Here is a 15,828-nt window from a genome sequence, read left to right as displayed (position 1 = left end):
TAGTGGAAGGTTTAACAACAGATCGCAGCAGAGTAACCTTTCCTGAAGCCATATTGACGATCACAAAGTAGTAGTGGTAGTCAAAAAATCTGTCATTTGTCTTGAGATTATTGTCTCAGGATCTTACAGTGATTGTACAGGGTGACACTGGTCTGTAGTTGCTGATTTCTGCTCTGCTCTTCTTTTTGTGAACAGGGACTACATTTGCCTCTTTCCATGGAGAGGGCCATTTACACTGTACTAGGCAGTGCTGAAAGATGCGAGTTAGAGGTGCTGCTAGCTGGTCTGCACATCTTCTCAACAATCTTGGGCTCAACTTGTCTGGGCCCACAGCCTTTTCTTGGTCAAGTGATTTAAGAAGGAAATGCACCTCCTCCTGCCTTATTGTCACCACTGACAGTTTTGACACAGTTCTTGCAGCTAGCCAAGGAGGGTCCCTTGCTGGATCAGGAACTTGCATTTTCTCTCTCTCTCTCTCTCTCTCTCTCTCTCTCTCTCTCTCTCTCTCTCTCTCTTCTTCTCTCTCTCTTTTCTCTCTCTCTCTCTTTCTCTCTCTCTCTTTCTCTCTCTCTCTCTCTCTCTCTCTTCTCTCTCTCTCTCTCTCTCTTTTCTCTCTCTCTCTCTTTTCTCTCTCTCTCTCTCTTTTCTCTCTCTCTCTCTTTTCTCTCTCTCTCCTGCGTGTGGGTTGTTTACTTACCATCAGCAACATGACCCGGATGAGCGGTCATACTGCCCCTCCCGCAAACAGATTTTCGCTAAATAATGGAAAAAACTTTATTAAAAGCTTCCTGAAAGTTGAAATAAGAAGCTCTTAAAGTACAAAGATGGTCTTGATACGCAGAAAAGGCTGAGATATGAAGAGAAGTTGAAGCTAATGGTGGTTATCCATTCGCAATGACAGTGGGAGCAGCTTAAGTAACATTCTCAGCAGTAGTGATATATTCCGACATTGAACTAATTTTTTTATGTAACTGGGATCGTGACAAAAACAGGGATGATAAACCACCAACGCCTCGTTAAAGCCTACGTAAATTTGTGTATTTTGCACATATCCAGTGGTCATATTAATGTGTTTACTAAATACTCTATTGATACATCACAATGTTTTCCTACACCCTACTGAAAATATACGTAAATATTCATGTAGCCGAATTATTTGACAAGGCTCCACCGAGTAATATATGCAATAAAAAATTCTGTACACATTTATTTCGTGTCGAGTTCGTATGTAGAAAACTGAGGAAAATATGTGTGCTTAACCCCAAGTCTTTCCTGTATTAGATTCAACATGATTTAGTAAGCACAGCAGGAAAGAGCTGGCCAAGGGGCAAATCTAGCAACCATACTCCAGCCTGGATCGACGAGAGGCAGCATGCAAGTCGAGCATTGTTCGCTGAACCACCCCTCAAGATATGGCGAGAGAAACCATACCACGGGTGGGGTTAGAACCCGCGCTCAGAGTCATAAAACTCCAGACCGACAAGTTAGCCACAAGTGGTTAGTGGATACAACTGTGTTGTGAAGGAAGGTGCTAGCCAACTTTCATCTAAGCACCGGAAGGCCTAGTAAAGGACCGGGCCGCGGGGGCGTTGACCCGGAATACCCTCTAAGTAGACTCCAGTACTCCTCATACGCGTCTGTCATTGTCATCTTAACTGTGACATCGCAGGGAAGTAACTTTGTTTTGGCATTACATAGCTCTTATTCAGCTATTTTCTCTCTCCCTCTTAATGCCAAACTTTACATTTCTTACGCCTCTCTAAAAGTGTGGTTAGGATTCCGCAAAAATACAATTTGCAATACATTCTCTTTGAGCAAAACGTTATCTGATAGAGCCTTCACTTACTACTATGTATCACCTTACTTCTGCATATTTTGCAGTCCAGGCTGAATTCTGCACTTTTTTTCTTTCCAAACAACTCACTTTTACTGATGCTTGAGCTACGGGACATCACTGTCTCACGTCCGTTTCTTTTCTTCTTAAGATAACTATTTACAGCTGCTTACATAAAATTTAAAAAAAAATGACTTGCCTTTGTGTCTGTTGAGCGCGAGACACAGCCAGACGATATCAGACACAGTGAAACGATACAAAACACAGCAAGACAATGGGAGAGAGAAACAGGCAATTCCAGACAAGGCCAGACATTTGTTGCTTGTTCCCGTGTCAACACGTCCCTCCAGTTATATATATAACAAGACTGGCGACCCCCAAAGTGACACTAATTGGCAATAGCAAGTACCGTTGAGCACGACAGTTACAGTTTATGATCAATACAACGCCAGCATTATATTACACACCGCTGTTTCATGCTCTCTGGGATCTGTTGTGTTATGGAGTCTGTGATCAGTACCGACTTATCGACACCGAGATCAATGCTACCTCGTGGGCTCTGGGATCAGTCTTGTAATATATGTTTTGGGATCAAGGACTACTTTTGTCTTCTGCGATTAAGCCATCTCAAAGACGAATGTATGAATTCTAACCTGTTGGTTTAGGGATCGAACTGTTGTCTTGAAATTACCAGCGAGGATTGTAGTCCAGAGAATACCAGGCTTTCGAACTGACTTATACCGAAGCAAGTTTTATTTTGATCTCTCTCCCCATTCTAAATATATATATATATATATATATATATATATATATATAAATAATATATATATATAAATAATATATATATATAAATAATATATATATATATATATATAAATAATATATATATATATAAATAATATATATAAATAATATATATATATAAATAATATATATATATAAATAATATATATATATACAAATTATATATATAAATATATATATATATATATATATATATATATATAAGGAATAACAATTACAATAAAATGCCCGATTGCAAATATGAAGAAAAAACTAGGAAATAAAACCCTAGCGCTTTCATGTGCTTACAAACATCTTCAGAGGAAGATATACAAGTATGCACATAAAATCGCTCTGGTTTTATATCCTATTTTCACTGTGGTATTTTCACACATTTCTCTCTTTCTCCCTCTCTCTCTCTCTCTCTCTCTCTATGATCATTAATATTCACCATCCACCACACTGACTGCTCCCTCCCAGACCAAGGCTGCCTAAGTCAAAAGTGTTGTTGCTGATGCTAGGGTGACACTTCCAAGTAACGTATGATTCATACCTACTCTACCCACCAGAAACCACTCCTCCCCTCCCTTTCCCCTCTCACCCTTTTCCCCCTTCTCTGTTACTTTAACTCCTCTCTCCTTTAACCTTTATCGCATCTAGTTCACTCCTTTCATTAAACTTTAGTGGCACGGTAAGTGACAAAACTATAAAAATCACACTTAATGATAAACATGAAATATATACATAATATATATAAAATAAATTGCTCTGTCCTTTCCATTTAGCTCGTTTTTTTGCCTATTACGACGGCATAAATTCGCCCAACCACTCCCGGTCACTTAACCTCTCTTCCTGTTCCTCTCCTCCACTTGATTCTCTTCCTGTCCTCTTCCCGGTTATTTCTACGCTCTCTCTCGCTCTCTCTCGCTCTCTCGGTTTTTACTCTGTCTTGTCTAAGGTTTTTCTCACTCTTCGAGGTTTTTCTCTCTTCCTTCTCGGTGGTTTTACTTCTAGTCTCTGCGTCTTTACTCTCCGTCCTATTTAAAGTTCAGCTTTATTTCTCACCTTACCTCAGCTACTTTACTCTCTGCTTTCGTTCCAATTATTGCACTATGTTCACTTTACGACCACTTTACTGTCTTCGGGTCTTCCCTATTACCACTGTACTCCCTGTTTTCTCCGACATCTGAACCCCTTGTTTTCGACTCTCAGATTTTAAAGTTGCGATGTTTCGCCCGCAAGAATGGTAGAAAAACTATTGACATCTGTTACAGAAGTATTATTGACATCTGTTACAGAACCATTATTGACATCTGTTACAGAACTATTATTGACTATGATAAAGTGCTATTAAGGGCGAAATGTCTCTAATGTCTTTATAAAATTTCCCGGACATTTTGACAGTGATCGTGTCAAGCCATTACCGGCTTGACAAAGCTCCTGGAGAGCGAAACATTGCCAAAATTAAATGTCATGAGTTGCACTTGTGGCCTTTTAGCTAACATAGTTATTTATTCACTAACATCGGTATCGTTTTCGTTTGTGCTCAACTCATTAAGGGCAAAGAAAGTAATTAAAAACTTAATGGTAAATGTTGTTACTAGAATTGTCAACACACGGAGCAGCAAAGCAGATTTAATGGCTCTAAAATTCATGCTTAATGGACCGACTTGTAGTAATTTTTCTGGCAGTAAAGTCTCTCTCCTTTACGCACTGAGAGAGAGAGAGAGAGAGAGAGAGAGAGAGAGAGAGAGAGATGCAGATTCCCACGGACAATAACAATGGGGAATAATTTATTTACTCTCCAATAAAATTAAAATTAGTCAAGAAAATTTAATTTTTGCCTTAACTTTGCACAATAAATCCATAAATGGAACAAGTCGCTGCGAGAGCCATTTTTTTTTGGGGGTGGGGGAGGGGGAGGGTCACTGAAAGTAACAGTCAAAACATTAAGACAGCTGTGATTAATAATTTAGAAAACCTACAAGTTGAAGAATGAGATACTTGTGTACCATTTGGGAATTTTTACTGAGGAAACGTTTAGCCAGACATTGGCTTCATCAGTCCAATACAGAGAAGAACGGTGGAAAAATAGTAGTAGTTTGAGGTGATCAGTCCCTCAACCTGGCGGAGAGAGCAAAACGTTATGCCTGAAAAAGGCATATTCTACAACTTGTGCCTATGCTTTCATTCCTTTAGGCCTACGGCCTTGAAATAAGCACTTGCTATCAAGTGTATCTTGACGTGTTTTCTTAATAAAACGTGTTTCCTACTTGACGGAAAACTAGTTTTTTCCCCGTGTCTTGTTTTCTTCTTTGTGTCCTCCAGCAAACGTGGTCTTAAATAGTTAAGCTTCCTTTTGAAGCTCTATTTGAAGCTTTGTCGTATGTTTTGTTCTGTGTAGAAATTTGTTAAGTCATGTTCCGTGCTGAGCTTTACAAAGTCATGACTTGACCGGCTCTACTCAGATCGAGACTTAATAAAGCTCTACAGAGAGCAAAAAGTTGTCTCAGTAAAAGCGCATTTTGCAACGCCTGCCTTATTTCCACGACAGACATGTTTTAAACATGTTTATCTTGTACGAGATGTTGGAAGCTGATTGGTGGTTTGAAACCAGCCGCTGGTCGATACGGTTCGTAATCAAATTGAGATTTCTGCTTGACGGATTTTATTTTGAGGAATTTCGGAGGATTCTAGGAGACACGGCTCCGTCCTTTCATGGAATCAACCAGGAATTTTAAGGAGGACGACGACTCACATATAGCCGTCAGCAGCTTTGAGATTTGTTGTGATGTTATGCACAGTGGTGAAAGCCAACTCACAAGCGAATCTCTGACAAGCTAGATATATACACTGGTACGTATATTCACCCGTGTATATATACGTTTAGACGCACGAACAATAAGGGACAATACACTGGTTGGGACATTACACAGATTGGAACAATACACAAATAACCACTACTTATCCACTTCCTTTCTGTCTCTGTCCCGTCCCTTTCCCCTTCTCTTATTTATACTACCTCCCTTACCCACATATGTTAGTGTGACTTGTAAATAGTAAGAGTCGGACCGAAACGTTGTCATCAGCTTCTTTCTCCTATGTGCAGCTTATTTGTGCATTGTAAGTCATTCTTTTAGCAAAACTCTGGTAGAACGAACACACACACACACACACACACACACACACACACTTGCCAAAATGATTGCGCTTTATTGTTCTGCCATGGATATCTGGGAATATGCATCCATAAAGTGAAATAGCAGAAAAATATATTGCATGTGGAAAGTTGAAAAGCACAAAATATTCATGAAGAAAATATCATTTCAGTTTGATAAAGAATTCTAAATTTTATCATGGAAATCCCTTCATATTTCTGAATTCTGCCTCTCCCACACAGTCACAGTCACGCACACGCCCACGTATCTAGGCATCACATGATGCCTTGAGCATCATTCATCCCCCACTGGGGGGTGATTGATGTTCTAGGCCTTTCATGTTGCAATCAAAACATTGTCAGGAGCTTGCAGTGTTACAGAAAGAATAGGAAATCCAACCAGATTCGTTTAGGGGAACGACTGTCTTCAGAACGACTTTGCCTGGACTTCCTACTCTTTCTCCAACATTGCAAGATCCTGAAGATGTGTGTTAACTGCCACACGAAAGGCCTAAAACATTCAACTCTCTTTGTGGTTATTTCGCATATTTTATCGCTTGTTCGCTATTACTGCTATAATATATATATATATATATATATATATATATATATATATATATAGGCATACATATGAAGCTTCGTAATGGACAAACACCTGTGCATTAGAGAATAAATTAAAAAAATCAAACATGAAAGCCTGTTTATTCACCATATTGCAAAAAAAAAAAAAAAATCATTTGCATGAGCGGCACTCAAATTCTATTAAAAATTTACTTCCCTAAAAAATGTATAAAATTTTTGTTTCCTGTGATATGACAGAATGACAATATGACAAGCAAAGTTTTATTGTCTATATGCAAATGAGGAGGACAAGTTGTGAGTGGGTCATATTTGCATGCAGATTCAAGGGGATAAACGAGACTGTCTGCACTTTTGATCCGGGGAACTGGAGGGTGGGTCATATTCTTTGGATTAAGAGCTTTTCAGTGGCATCAAGGGTGAGGGGAATCAAACGTGTTGTGGGGACAAAAGATTTAGTTGCTATGACAACTATTGTGTGTATTCCCCTCAATGGAGTGGCCGTTAGAGATGGTCTTTCCTGTCTCCCCGTTAGAGACAGTCTCCCCTCTGTCTCCCCCTACACAAAGTTTCCCTTCTGTCTCTGCAGCACCAGGGCTACTCAGAAGTAGGGAGATGACTACAGTACCAGAGCTACTCAGAAATAGGGAGATGACTACAGCACCAGAGCTACTCAGCAATAGGGAAATAACTACAGCACCAGAGCTACTCAGCAATAGGGAGGACTACAGCACCAGAGCTACTCAGCAATAGTGAGATGACTACAGCACCAGAGCTACTCAGCAATAGTGAGATGACTACAGCACCAGAGCTACTCAGCAATAGTGAGATGACTACAGCACCAGAGCTACTCAGCAATAGGGAGATGACTACAGTACCAGAGCTACTCAGAAATAGGGAGATGACTGTAGCACCAGGGCAACTCAGCAATAGGGAAATGACTGTAGCACCAGAGCTACTCAGCAATAGCGAGATGACTACAGCACCAGAGCTACTCAGCAATAGCGAGATGACTACAGCACCAGAGCTACTCAGCAATAGGGAAATGACTACAGCACCAGAGCTACTCAGCAATAGTGAGATGACTACAGCACCAGAGCTACTCAGCAATAGGGAGATGACTACAGCACCAGAGCTACTCAGCAATAGGGAGGACTACAGCACCAGAGCTACTCAGCAATAGGGAGGACTACAGCACCAGAGCTACTCAGCAATAGGGAGATGACTACAGCACCAGAGCTACTCAGCAATAGGGAGATGGCTACAGCACCAGAGCTACTCAGCAATAGGGAGATGCCTACAGCACCAGAGCTACTCAGCAATAGGGAGATGACTACAGCACCAGAGCTACTCAGCAATAGGGAGATGACTACAGCACCAGAGCTACTCAGCAATAGGGAGATGACTAAAGCACCAGAGCTACTCAGCAATAGGGAGATGACTACAGCACCAGAGCTACTCAGCAATAGGGAGATGACTACAGTACCAGAGCTACTCAGAAATAGGGAGATGACTGTAGCACCAGGGCAACTCAGCAATAGGGAAATGACTACAGCACCAGAGCTACTCAGCAATAGTGAGATGACTACAGCACCAGAGCTACTCAGCAATAGTGAGATGACTACAGCACCAGAGCTACTCAGCAATAGTGAGATGACTACAGCACCAGAGCTACTCAACAATAGGGAAATGACTACAGCACCAGAGCTACTCAGCAATAGGGAGATGATTACAGCACCAGAGCTACTCAGCAATAGGGAGATGACTACAGCACCAGAGCTACTCAGCAATAGGGAGATGACTACAGCACCAGAGCTACTCAGCAATAGGGAGATGACTACAGCACCAGAGCTACTCAGCAATAGGGAGATGACTACAGCACCAGAGCTACTCAGCAATAGGGAGATGACTACAGCACCAGAGCTACTCAGCAATAGGGAGATGATTACAGCACCAGAGCTACTCAGCAATAGGGAGATGACTACAGCACCAGAGCTACTCAGCAATAGGGAGATGACTACAGCACCAGAGCTACTCAGCAATAGGGAGATGACTACAGCACCAGAGCTACTCAGCAATAGGGAGATGACTACAGCACCAGAGCTACTCAGCAATAGGGAGATGACTACAGCACCAGAGCTACTCAGCAATAGGGAGATGACTACAGCACCAGAGCTACTCAGCAATAGGGAGGTGACTACATAACCAGAGCTACTCAGCAATAGGGAGATGACTACAGCACCAGGGCAACTCAGCAATACTGAGATGACTACAGCACCAGGGCAACTCAGCAATACTGAGATGACTACAGCACCAGAGCTACTCAGCAATAGGGAGATGACTACAGCACCAGAGCTACTCAGCAATAGGGAGATGACTACAGCACCAGAGCTACTCAGCAATAGGGAGATGACTACAGCACCAGAGCTACTCAGCAATAGGGAGATGACTACAGCACCAGAGCTACTCAGCAATAGGGAGATAACTACATCACCAGAGCTACTCAGCAATAGGGAGATGACTACAGCACCAGAGCTACTCAGCAATAGGGAGATGACTACAGCACCAGAGCTACTCAGCAATAGAGAGATGACTGCAGCACCAGGGCAACTCGGCAATAGGGAGATGACTGCAGCACCAGGGCAACTCAGCAATAGGGAGATGACTACAGCACCAGGGCAACTCAGCAATAGGGAGATGACTGCAGCACCAGGGCAACTCAGCAATAGGGAGATGACTACAGCACCAGAGCTACTCAGCAATAGGGAGATGACTACAGCACCAGAGCTACTCAGCAATAGGGAGATGACTGCAGCACCAGAGCTACTCAGCAATAGGGAGATGACTGCAGCACCAGACCTAATCAACATCAAGGAGGCGACTGCAACATACAACTCAGTAAGTTACCCACAATCACTGTTCCATCAATGCACATGTACATCGCCATTGTGCTTCGCAAATTTATTTGCCTTAGTGCAAAGGTGAGTGAAACAAGTTACACAAGAACTGACCTGTGTTTCCAGGCGCCACCGTTCACTGATGTGATGTAAACACGCACGTTCCTGATAAGATAAAACAAATTGCTCTTAACGTTTGAACCCTGAATCGCTCATAAGCAACAACAACAGCAATAATAAATAATAATAATGATTATAATCTTTATTTCTCCAAGCATATGATGCGATATATACAGACCATAGCTGACATCAGTGACAATCTATGTAGGAAGCCCCTGGTTATGCAGAGCATTTCGGGCAAATTAGGTTTTGTCTCGTAGGTGCGACCCACACTAGTGGCCTAACACTCGGGTACCTACTTACTGTTATGCAAATAGGGGCATCAGGTGTCTTATGTTACATTATGTTATGTTACGCTAAATTACCGTATTAAAAAATACATATTAAAAACGTCTGTGACACGTCTGGCAACGTGGTATCATAGCATAGCGAAAAATAACATTAAAATACGCACGAGTAACATCTCGTATGAGGACTGAGTTGATGTATAAGGTACATCATGAACATATCTCCCAACCTTCACGTCTGACACATTGTATATTATTATAATCAAAAAAGAAGCGCTAAGCCACAAGGGCTATACAGCGACACATTGTATAAATTTGTGTGACATTGTTGAATCAGACACACACACACACACACACACACACACACACACACACTAGAATAATAATTATTATAATCAAAATGAAGCGCTAAACCTACAAGACAACTAGAATAAGACTAGTTTAACAACGTTTACTGTTATCACCAGTTCTGAATTTACTTTTATTTAATAAGGAATTCTTATTCCTATTATTTATTATTATTATTAATTAAAATTAACAATAATGATTGCTGTTATTATTAATTACAATAATAAATTATTGCTATTACCATTATTTCATATTAATTATAATCATTAATAATTATCACTATTATTAATTAATAAATACCATCAAAATCATTATTGCCATTATTACTATCATTATTAATAATGATTACCATTAATTTTTATTACTGTTATTACTAATTACTGTTACTATTGCAATTATTGCTACTATTATAAACACGTTAGTGTAAGGGTAAACACAAATGGTCATTACCTTCTGTTTAACTATTATCCTCATGGACCACGCTTTTAATACCACCGTTTTATTGGCCCAACAGATCTGGTGAGGATTTTACCCGGCACTGATAATGACATGTAAACATGGTGTATTCTCTTGTCTGCAGGACTTTCTTACACTATCTTCATTTACAGTTCGTTGTTGACTCGCTTCTCTCTCTGCCAACACTGACTGTCAGTCCACACCTCTTCTCCCCTTCTGGGATTAGTTGTCCAACGACCTACTTACCAGCGGAAGAGCAGTGACGTCTTGCTTGGGGCAGTAGCTGGGCTACTTACGGAATTAGTACTTATAAAAATGTATTGATATGCAACAAGCGAGCAAGTATACAAACACACACACACAAGGAAACACACACACACACACACACAAGGAAACACACACACACACAAGGAAACACACACAAAGGAAACACACACACACACGGAAACACACACACACAAGGAAACACACACACACACACAAGAAAACACACACACACACAAGGAAACACACACACACACAAGGAAACACACACACACACAAGGAAACACACACACAAGGAAACACACACACACAAGGAAACACACACACACACACACAAGCATGTACATATGTACATGCACGCACGCAAAAACAACAACAAAAAAACAACAAAAACAAATATACAACCATCAAAAAAACAAAGTAACGAACACGCATAAAAATCTTAATGCAAACAGATTCCCTCATATCAAGTTACGTCTAACTAGTGAGATCAACACACACCTGCAAACACGTCTCTTTCTGTATTTAAACGTTCACTCATCTAATAATTCAACAACCTAATCCTTAAGTATAACTTGCAATAGTTTTCTAGACCAGTTCCAGTCCACACGGACATTATGGGGGAGCGCTAAACGTGTAGGGGTTATAGAGCGCCTGTGGGGGAAGCAATAGAAGACATTGAGGCTTAATTCAAGGAACTGGAGCATAGATTTTAGTCCCTAGATCAAGAGCCCCTCACTAGTATCAAGGAACATGACACGGAGCACATTCTATATAGAAACCTCATATTATGCTGAGCATTTCGGGCAAATTAAGTCATTTTAGTTCCCAGGATGTGACCCACACCAGTTGACTAGCACTCAGGTACCTATTTTACTGCTAGGTGAATAGGAGCAGCAGGTGCTTTAAGGAAACACGTCTTAAAGTTTCCACCCGTACTTGGGATCGAACCACGGACCTCAATACGCGAGATGAGTACGCTACCACCCGAGCTACGGGTAGTAGCGTACCAGCACCTGTCACTCCACTGCTAGTCAGTCGATAATAAATTTATTTTGAAAATAAAGGTTTTAGAGTCAGTAGTTTATAATTTACAACGATATCTGCTTCCTTCTTTACGAGTTCTCATTACTGGCCGACGAATTGGCCTTTTACACAGTTCTGGCATTTTTCGCCTTTAGTGCATTAATTAGTTTCTCCGGGACTGTGGGTGCCCAGTTATATATATATATATATATATATATATATATATATATATATATATATATATATTCCGTGTCTAGTTATTGAATGAATTGACTCATTCATCGGCACTCTTATGTTTCCTGAACTTAACGTATTCTATACATCAAGTCTTAACCTTACTATGTTCTCAATACATCCCCTTCAGCGTCGTCCCTGGCTCCTACCACTACCCACATTGACAGTCCTGCCCCTGGCAGTATGTACACACAAGAGATCTGCTGAGCACAACTCAGTAAGAGTAACGGATGTGGAAACTTTGCAAAGCCAAATAAATTAGCCCTAGTTTATGTGTGACCCGTTTTCTATGTTTGTGACTATGTTTCCCGTTCTCTATGTAACTCTGTTTGCTACCCGTTCTCTGTTTAAAACCCGATTCTATACTCGTCACCCGTTCTCTATATTTCTACCCGTTCCTCCTCCTTTATTTACCTATTACCAAGTTTGATTCCCGTTCTCTTTATCTCTCTCTCTCTCATATATATATATATATATATATATATATATATATATATATATATATATGTCGTGCCGAATATGCAAAACTGGTCAATTAGCAAGAACTCATTTAAAATTAAATCCTTTCTAAACTTTTCTCTTATACGTTTAAAGATATATTTTTTTCATTAATGTTAATGCAAAAATTTTTAATTTTGCACCAGAAGAATCTTAGAAAACTTACCTAACCTTATTACAAGAAGAACAATTTATTTTAGCCTAACCCAACTAAATATATTTTAGATTTGTTTACAGTAATTTAATACTAAACAAACAGAGATAAATATATTTTTTTCGTTAGGTTCAGAATGATTTTGGAGAAATTATTGCATACACAAATTTTCACTTGTCCTATATGGCAAGATGAGCGTTGCTATTTAAGCCAAGATCGCAAGTTCTGCCTATTCGGCACGACATTATATATATATATATATATATATATATATATATATATATATATATATATATATATATATATATATATATATATATAACATATTGGTGAAAATTTCTTCTCAATACCACTGCAATTATCGGTTATATATCTTGCTGTAATTATGGGCAGTCACGATAACGATTGTCAATACTGGCGCTGGTCAGTAATTAATTTTCTATATCGAAGATAAATATCCTATTAATCAGGTTTGTAAGAGTTTTATACCAGTTCTAACGTGTCACGATCGAGGTGTTGAGTCCAGAACTAAACGTCAACATATTACTGTACTGTGTCGCTTCATTTGTGTTTTCGTTTTCTAGTATTATCTTTGCTTTTGGCATACAAACACACGTGCAAGCACGCATGCGCAAGAACACACACACACACACACACACACACACACACACACACACAGGAGCTAGGACTCGGCCCCTGCAACCTTAACTAGGTGAGTACACACACACACACACATTCATAAGCAATGGGACCCAATTGTCACTATGGATTTTGCTAGAGGGAGCAGAAGCCCTCTCCCCAGCCAGTTAAAATGTACTAGTCAACGAATACAGAACAACTGTCAGAGATCTGAAAGCCAGGGAATGTATCCCTAGTATTTAAATAAAGGAGACAGGAGGCGTCACACTACAAACCAGTATCATCAACATGCATACTCTATGTCAGACAAGAAGATAATTAGGAGAGTGATGGGGCACCTGGAGATCAATGGTTTTAGAAACATAACCATCACGGGTTTAGAGATTGCAAATCTTGTCTCACAAACCTCTTGGAGTGTCATGACAAAGTGATAGGAAGTGTGGCAGGGAAGAAGAATTGGTGGATTACCTATTGCTACACCTCACAATAGACTATCACGAAATCTTGAGGAACAAACAGGAATAACAAGGAATACGCTATAGTAAATTAAGCACTACATGGGGAAAAGGGAAAAAAAGTGATTATCCGACATATCAGGATGGGAAAGTATAAGAAGTGGAGTCCCTCAAGGATAGCTAGGACCAATACTGTTTCTGGTTTATGGGTATAACATACTAGAGACAGCAGAGTTAGACGCCAACTGAAATCTACTAAACCTGTTGCCCTTGTTTACCTAGCGAGACGTAGACATTACTTCTGTGGAGAGTATCTCCATTCCCTTGGATCAAGATTTCTTCAAAAGTATTAGAGTTCATCATACCTAATTTTTATTCAGGAGAAAGCGCTAACCCGTAGGGTCCAACGCACATGTTGAAAATTCCGGAGTAATTATGCTCGATCCGAGGAAGAATAGATTATCTCCATTTCCTTGGATTAAGAACCCTTCTCAAGCAAGAGCGGCACTGAAGAAAGTCAGTGTTCGACTCGTCCTTCACGCAAATTACCGCGTGACAGAGAGGCCAATATTCAGAGTCTAACTTTCACAAAATTGGGCTTTTGGGATCGCATGAATTGACGGTAATTATACATTGATTATAGCAGTATATGCATGTGTCTTCATTTTGTGATATAGTGTGTCCGTTTCCACGACCATTAGCGCTCCGAATGAGGTGATTTGACCGGTGTGTGATTTTATTTCGATAATTTTAGAGCACTCTCAAATGAACCAGGTCGCGGGATTAGTTGTGTGCACGTGAAATTTTAGGAGGGATACGACCAGGTGGAGGGCTAATGGAAGAGTGGTGGAGGGGGTGGAAGAGTGGTGGTGGAGGGGTGGAAGAGTGGTGGTAGAGGGGTGGAGGATTGGAGGAAGGCTGGCAGAGGACTGATGACAAACTAGAAAAAGGAGTCGGAGGTAGTCTGGGGAAAGAGCACGAGAGGGAGTTATGGAGGGCTTGAAGGAGGGTTGGAGTAGGGTTGAAGGGAGAGCTGGAGGGAAGACTCGAGGCAGGGGTGGAGTGAAGGCTGGAGGCAGGGCTGGAGGCAGGGCTGCCATGTTTCAGTTACGAAGTTGGAGGGAGGTTTGAAGGCAGGGCTGGAGGGAGATCTGGAGAGCTGGAGGCAGGGCTGGAGGCTGAGCTGGAAGCAGGGCTGGTAGAAGATCTGGAGGGCTGGAGGGGGACTGGAAGCAGGGCTGGAATAAGGCTGCCATGTTTCAGCTACTAAGCTGGAGGGAGGTTTGGAGGCAGGGCTGGAGGAAAATTTGGAGGGCTGGAGGCAAGGTTGGAGGCAGGGCTGGAGGGAGATCTGGAGGGATGGAAGGGGACTGGAGGCAGGGCTGGAATAAGGCTGTCATGTTTCAGCTACTAAACTGGAGTGAGGTTTGGAGGCAGGGCTGGAGGGAGATCTGGAGGGCTGGAGGCAAGGTTGGAGGCAGGGGTGGAATAGGGCTGCCATGTTCCAGCTACTAAAAGTTTCTGACCGTCAGGGAGGAACTGAGGGCAATAAATCCATGAGAAATTACACCCGAAGTTAAGGAGCTGTTACAGCAAAGTGGTCCAGAAGTTGTTTTCCAAAAGTTACTCTTTATGGAAGTTTGGGAATCGAGAGCTGAAGATCCAGAAGTGTTGGATGTAGGTGATGGAGTTCCAGGTGGATGATGATGTTGCAGTTCCAAGTGAAGGATGATGTTAAAGTTCGAAATGATGCTGAAGTTCCAAGTGGAAGTTGATGCTGGAGTTCCAAGTAAATGATGTTGAGTTCCAAGTGAATGAAGGTATGTTATTATTATTACATGGATAAGCGCTAAATCCGTAGGTCTTATGGAGTACCTGGAGGAAGAAAAGTAATCAGGTGTGATCCAGACAAGTGGAGGCATTGAGTTTCTCAAAGAAAAAAAGTGAGGCTTCTTCTAGACACAGCAGAAAAGTTGGAAGGCAACATCTTGCCGTGGTAGAAAAAAATGGGAACTTCCTGGAGGTATTTCCTCAGTAAATTATTATTTGGTGGAGTAGGAAGGTAAAGGCCTCCTAGAAATGTTTCCCGAGCAACTT

General features: G+C 41.1%; 1 long non-coding RNA gene across 1 annotated transcript in view; it reads right to left on the bottom strand.

The window, feature by feature from the left end:
- Positions 1-10,637, bottom strand: part of LOC128702654 (uncharacterized) — a 98,935-nt gene extending 88,298 nt beyond the window's left edge. The window contains exons 1-2 of the long non-coding RNA XR_008409144.2: positions 10,456-10,637; positions 9,365-9,415 (exon numbers count right to left, since the gene is read on the bottom strand). This is a non-coding gene — a long non-coding RNA (uncharacterized lncRNA). The remainder of the gene's footprint in view (positions 1-9,364; positions 9,416-10,455) is intronic.
- Positions 10,638-15,828: the final 5,191 nt, after the last annotated feature.

The sequence above is a fragment of the Cherax quadricarinatus genome, chromosome 79 (genome assembly GCF_038502225.1).
Source record: "Cherax quadricarinatus isolate ZL_2023a chromosome 79, ASM3850222v1, whole genome shotgun sequence".
NCBI lineage: Eukaryota > Metazoa > Arthropoda > Malacostraca > Decapoda > Parastacidae > Cherax > Cherax quadricarinatus.
This window is presented reverse-complemented; position numbering and strand designations above follow the sequence as displayed.